Source organism: Penaeus chinensis, chromosome 29 (genome assembly GCF_019202785.1).
Source record: "Penaeus chinensis breed Huanghai No. 1 chromosome 29, ASM1920278v2, whole genome shotgun sequence".
Taxonomy (NCBI): Eukaryota; Metazoa; Arthropoda; class Malacostraca; order Decapoda; family Penaeidae; genus Penaeus; species Penaeus chinensis.
The window spans coordinates 12,787,330-12,794,307 of NC_061847.1; the positions used below are offsets into that span (position 1 = coordinate 12,787,330).

A 6,978-nucleotide genomic window follows, 5' to 3' on the forward strand; every position below is an offset into this window, starting at 1 on the left:
CGGGTGAAAAAAGCGACATTGCCATGGAAATAAACAGAAAGAGGCGAGGAATAAGCCTTAACAAGTTTGTTTTTTCCGTTTTATCATCGCGGCGAACCTTTGACGGACCATGAGAGGAATCGGATACTCGATGATTTGCCGTTTTGAAGCACACTTCACTGGCGGGAAAATCAATTCCCTAAAATAAACATTGAAGCCTAATTAAAATCAATTAATTCTATAATTCACCATCATTACGATAATCATGCAATTACCCTTTTCCCGTTCTATTATCGACCGCACGTTATAATCATATTGCTGACGCGTAATACATTATCTAGTCTCGAAACCATTTCCATTCTCATTTCTTTGCTTCACACTTGCTGCCTAATTTATACAAGAGGAAATGCAACAGAAACAGTAACAAAAGAAACGCAGCTTCATTCATTCTTGCAGGCGCTACTGTTTGATTCCACACAAGAGGCTCCTCCTGTGAAGCTCGACTTGACAGGATCTGTGCCTTCTGCTCGCGCGCTCCCCGAGGAGGCGAAGCAACGCGTCTGCTCGTGGAGAGGCCGATCACTGAAAACCCTCGCACAAAGGAACGCACATACGTGTGTTTATCTGTGTTTGTGTCTGTGTGTGCGTTTGTTTTTGTGTCTATGTCTGCGTGTGCTTTGCGTTTGCGTTTGTGTTTTGTTTGTGTTTGTTTGTGTCTGTGTGTGCGTTTGCGTTTGTGTTTGTGTGTCTGTTTGTGTCTGTGTGCGTTTGTGTCTGTGTGTGCGTTTTGTCTTGTGTTGATTGTGAGTGCGTCCATTTTGGGCTGTGTTCTGTGCTGTGGGTGCGTTTGCGTTTTGTGTTTGGTATTGTGTGTTTGTGTCTGTGTGCGCGTTTGTGTCTAATGTGTGCGTTTGTGTCTGTGTGTGTTTGTGTGTGCGTTTTTTTGGTTCTGTGTCTGTGCCTGTGTGTGCGTTTGCGTTTGTATTTGTGCGTGTGTATTTGTGAGCTACGAGTGTGTAGTAAAAGAGAATCGAACTTAAAAAAATAAACTGTATCGCATGAGCGTTCGTTGCACAAATTCCCCCCCCCCCCCCCGTAGACAAACCAGATTTGAATATCAATGCGATTAATAAAAGCATTCCAGTAGTTTTTCTTAAAATGAAAAAAACAAAACGCTAAACATATCGTGGTTGGAGGTAATTGGTGGTAATGGGCAAACCGCGCATTATGTACCCTCGAGCCTTCCCGGACCCAGAATACCGTATATAAATAAATAATAGCCTTCCTCAAACGTCTTGTGTATCAATAGTTCATTAAATATTTGCAGTGCATAAGGCGACCCAAATTCCTCGAACGCTAACCGTACACATCCTTTAATTTCGAACTATCATTCTCCTTTTCCTTCTTCGTGTAATCTCAACTCATCATTCATCACTCTCATCCCTCCTCTCTCTCAACCTCTCTCCTCATCCTCCTCCCTCACTCTGCTCTCTCTCTCTCTTCTCTCTCTCTCTCGTCTCTCTCACTCCTCACTCACTCACTCTTCCACTCTCCGCCACTCTCCCTCTCTCCCTCTCTCTCATTCTCTCATACTCCCTCTCTCTCTCTCATGCACTCTCTCTCTCTCTCTCTCTCAACTCTCCCTCGCTTCTCTCTCACTCTCTCTCTCCTCTCCCTCCACTCTCTCCACACTCTCATACTCACTCACTATAGTGGCTACTCTCTTCTCTCGTCTCTCCTTCTCTCTCAACACTCACTCTCCTTGCACTCTCACTTCTCTCTCCCTCTCGTCACACTCTCTCTCTCTCCCCCCTCCACAATTCTCTCATACTCCCTCTCTCTCTCTCATGCACGTCTCCCTCTCGCCTCTCCTCTCAGCTCATCATCTCTCTCCTTCTCACGTCTCTCTCTCTCTCTCCTCTCATTCTCCACTCTCTCAACTCTTTCTCGCTCTCTGTCTCCTCTCACTCTCTCACTCCCACATTTCTCTCTCTCTCCTCTCTCTCTCGTCTCGCCTCTCTCTCCTCTCTCTCTCTCAAATCTTCCGTCTCTCATGATCTCACTCTCTCTCTCTCTCTCTCTCTCCTCCCACTCTCATGCTCTCCTCTCTCACCTCTCTCTCTCCTCCTCTCTCTCTCTCTCTCTCTCTCTCCTCTCTCTCTCTCTCTCTCTCACTCTCTCCTCTCCTCCTCATCTCTCTCCAATCTCCCACTCTCTCTCTCCATTCCTCTCTCTCTCTCTCCTCTCCCTCTCTCTCTCTCACTCATCTCTCTCCCTCTCCTCCACCTCTCTCTCTCTCTCCACACTCTCTCTCTCCTCTCTCTTCTCCTCCTCTCTCTCATCCTCTCCTCTCCTCTCTCTGCTTCTCCTCTCCCCTCTTCTCTCTCTCTCTCTCTCTCTCTCCTCTCTCTCTCAATGATCTTCTCCCCCCTCACCTCATTCTCTCTCTCTCTCTCTCTCTCACCTCTCCTACCCCCCTCTCTCTCTCCTCTCTCTCATCATCCTCTCTCCTCTCTCTCTCACCTCTCATCTCTCTCTCTCCTCCCTCTCTCACCTCCTCTCTCCCTCCTCTCACCCTCCCCCCTCCCACCTCCCCCCTCCTCTCTCTTCTCTCCCCTCCTTCTCTCCCTCTCTCCTCTCTTCTCCCTCTCTCTCTCTCTCTTCTCCTGTCTCTCTCCTCTCTTCTCTCTCTTCTCTCTCTCATTCTCTCACTCTCTCCTCTCTCCTTCCTCTCTCTCTCTCCCTCTCAGCTCTCTCTTCACTCTCACTCTCTCCCTCTCTCTCTTCTCTCCCTCTCTCTCTCTTCTCTCTGCTCCTCATCCTCCTTCTCTCCTCTCTACCTCCTCTCTCTCATCTTCCATCTCTCTCCTCTGCTCTCCTCTCTCACTCTCTCTCTCCTCTCTCTCTCCGTCAACTCTCCTCTCCTCATCATCTCCTCTCTCCTCCTCTCTTCACTCTCCTCTCCTCTCCCTCTCTCTCTCTAATCCTCTCCTTTTCTCCCTCTCTCCTCTCCTCTCTCTCTCTCTTTCTCGTCTCCTCCCCTCTCTCTCACTCTCACTCTCCTCATTCCTCTCTCTCTCTCCTTCTCTCACTCTCTCTTCTCTATCTACCTCTCTTCACTCCTTCTCTCTCTCTTCTCTCTCATCTATCTCCCATCTCTCCTCTCACCCGTCTCTCATCTCTTCTCCCGTCTCTCTCTCCATCTCTCTCTCCTCTCATCTCGCTCCTCCCTCTCCTCTCTCCACATGCTCCTCACTCTCCCTCTCTCCTCTGCACTCTTCTCTCTCTCTCATCTCTCTTTCTCCCCCTCAAGCGCTCTCCTCTTCTCTCTCATGCTCTCATCACTCCCCTCCCCGCTCTCTCATCTCACTCTTCTCCCCTTCCCATGCCTCTCCTCTCTCCTCATCTCTCTCACTCTCCTCTCATCTCTCTCACTCCTCTCTCATGCTCCCTCCATACTCTCTCTTTCTCTTTCTCTCTCTCATACTCTCTCTCCTTCCCCCTCTCTCTCTTTCTCTGAGAGGTATGAACATGAAACAACATGCACTGACTAGTGACAAAACCAAAATTTCTTGCTTTCAAGAGAGGAATAGTGCGCCGGAACTTACCAAATATTCAAATTAGAGTAAGATGATGTAAGCATAAAAAAAACTTTCTACAGAGACGGCTTCTCTATGAGATGAAGTGCCATAAATGGTCCATCTAGCGGATAGAGAATCCGTCTATACTCATGGAGCCTCTCGGCATCAGAGCGTGTCCTGCAACCCGAGCCCTCCAAAAGGAACTAATGACTAATATCCTGCATAATAACACCGGCAAGGGGATAAGCTCCTTTATCTTTCTTATCTCTTCCTAGCATTTCGCTTCTTCCCCTCTTGTCTTTTGTATTACTCTGAATAGTGTATTGGCATCAGAGAATCACCTTACGAATCGGGCTGTTTAGGCCTGTATACGGCTTTAACAATCGACATCTGCCCTTTGTATATATGTGTGTATGTATGTGTATGTATATATGTATATATGTGTGTATAAATGTGTATATATGTGTATATATATAAATATAAATATATATAATATATATATAAAAAAAAAATATGTATGTACGTGTGTGTGTGGTGTGTGTTTGTGTGTGGTGTGTTTGTGTGTGTGTGTGTGTGTGTGTGGTGTGTGTGTGAGTGATGAGTGATGAGTGAGTTAGTGAAAGAGTGAGTGAATGAGTTAGTGTGAGTGTGAGTGATTGTGGTGGTGGTGTGTGAGTGTGAGTGATTGAGTGAGTGAGTGAGTGAGTGAGTGAAGAAGTGAGTGTGAGTGATGAGTGTGAGTGTGAGTGTGAGTGTGAGTGTGAGTGTGAGTGTGTGTGTGAGTTGTGTGTGTGTGTGTGTGTGAGTGAGTGAGTGAGTGAGAGAGTGGGGTTAATGGTGAATGAGGAGAAATGAGGGGTGAGGTGAGGTGAGGTGTGTGTGTGATGAGTGAGTGAGTGATGAGTGAGTGAGGGAGTGATGAAGTAGTGTGATTTGAGTGTATGTGAGGGGGAGTGTGAGTTGTTGTGTGTGTGGTTGTGTGAGTGAGGGGAGTGAGTGAGTAATGATGAGTGATGAAATGAGAGTGGGGTTTTTGGTGAAATGAGTGAGTGAGTGGGGAGTGGGGAGTGTGAGTGTGATTTTGAGTGTGAGTGTGATGTGATTTTGAGTGTTTTTGTGTTGGTTTAGTGTGATGAGAGTTTAGTGAGTGTGTGAGTGAGTGGTGATTGGGGTGAGTGAGTGAGTGATGATGAAATGAGTTAGTGATGAGTGAGATGTGTGTGTGTGTGTGTGTGTGTTGGGGTGTGTGTTGGTTTTGGGGAGTGAGTGAGTGAGTGAGAAGAATGAGTGAGGATTTAGTGGGAGTGATTTAGTGAGTGGAGTTTATGAGTGAGTGAGTGATTGGGGAGTGTTAGTGTTTGTGGAAATGTGATGTGAGTGGGGAGTGATTTAAATGAGTTTAGTGGTGGTGTGTGTGGGTGTGGTGAGGGGAGGAGTGAGTGGGGTGAGTGAGTGAGTGAGTGAGTGAGTGAGTGAGTAGTGGGGTGTTTTGAGTGTGAGTGTGGGGAGGGGTGTGAGTGATGAGTGAGGGGGAGTGAGTGATGATGTTAGTGTGAGTTGGGGGGGTTGAGTTGGGGTGTGTGGGAGTGTGAGTGTACTCGATTTATGTAACCGCTGTCAACAATTTCCCTAAAAGGGGCAGTCAATTTCCCTGATTGGGTCTTCATGAACCCGTGAGAAAAGGCCCCCGAGAAGGGATTTTTGATCGGGGGGCGGATTAGCGATCCTCGGAAACCATCCTTTCCCTGGTTTTCCGGCTTTCACATCCCTTCCCCCCCCCCGCCAAAATAAGGCCCGGTTAGGGATTTTAAAGGTTAGTTTTCCAATTTAAACATGAATTTGGCGAAAATTTTGATTGCGTCATATGGGGTTTCCTGGTCAAGGGAAAAAAGATTTTAGACTTAGCTACAACCCATAAATTTTAAAGGGGAACGATTCCCCGCCCCCCCCAACCATAAAGGAAAATGTATATTTAAAAAATAAATATATAAATATAATATATAAAATATATAATTTTTACGCATTCCACATATACAGTTGAATCATATGGCGGACCAGGCTGCGGAATATTCATCAGAGTTTACAAATGACATCAAAAATTTGGAATTTCCCGGGTCACATGTCTGCCCTTTTTAAACCCCCAAACCCGGGGGAAACCAGACACATATGAAAGGGTAAAATAGCATGGGAGCTCGGGGTAAAAGAAAAATAAAAAAGGGAAAAACCGCGTGGGGGCTTAAAAGGGACTGGGATCCACAGCCAGCCTCATTGCATGCTGAAATAAATAATCTAACTGAGCAGACTCAACAAATGAAAAAATATAATAGAAGTCCAAGGATCTTTTTACCAAAGTATATCTTTAAAAGGAATTCAAAGCGAAGTTTTATGCATGACATTGTGCGGACCTGCATGTCGCGTCATCCCTTTATGTAATATTTCCTTAATAAAAATTCATATCCCAAAAAAAATCCCCCTGCCTTTTCCCTTTCCCCTCCCTCTCACGTCCCCCGTCCAAAAACTCTCAACAGGGCGTGGTTTTCCCCCAAAGTCAGGGGACCCCGGGGGAGGAAAGCGGGTGACCTTTGCACGTTTCCCTCCCGCCCCCCTCCACCGACGTCTACTTTGGGACAGCCCCCCCTCCCTTTACAGCTGATGCCCCGTCCGCTTTTTGCCTATTCTTTACACATTTTTTCGTGCATTATTTGTTTTTCAAATGGAAATTTTAAATTATATCCTCCAGTACCTTGCCCTTTAGTTATTAAACCCGGTTCTTTGTTTTTTTGCTTTCTCCCACTCGGGTTGGGAAAAATTGGGCCCTTTAGGGATCTCGAACTGTCTCCCCTGCTGACTGACTGCTTTTCACCCCAAGCTTTCAACTGTCTGGCTCCTTTTCCCCCTGCCCGTCTTTGTTTGGGCTTTGGGGCGTGAGCGCAGGCCCATTTGCGTGCCTATGTTTACTTACTCACAAGATGAAATGTGAACCTGCAAGGTAAGAACGGAGTCAATACCTATAATAATTTTTTCTCTCTGCCTGTCTTCTTCTCCTTCTTCCGCTCTCTCACTTCCCCCCCTACCTTTTTCCCTCCCCCCCCTCTTTCCCATCCCTTCCCTCTCTCCCCCTCCATCTTTCTCTTTTCCTCTCCCTCTTCTTCTACCTCGCCCTCTCTCCCTCTCTCCCCTTCCCTCTTCCCCTCTCCTTCTCCATTCTCCTCCAAGCAACGCCTGGAGGCACCAGAAACACAGCGCAACACTGACTGCCTGATTGAGTCTGTGCATGCGACACCGGAGTTCGGAGGCAATATACATACGACAGAACCACGGCTTACATAAGCGAATATTATCAAATATCCAAGACGTTCCCGTGGGAAAAGATTGAACATGGATCTCTGTGTGTCAGCAGGCGTCAGCTGACCGTGCT

General features: G+C 46.9%; 1 protein-coding gene across 4 annotated transcripts in view; it reads right to left on the reverse strand.

The window, feature by feature from the left end:
• Positions 1-6,978, reverse strand: part of LOC125040562 (dystrobrevin beta-like) — a 243,452-nt gene that overhangs the window by 49,484 nt on the left and 186,990 nt on the right. The window lies entirely within an intron of this gene.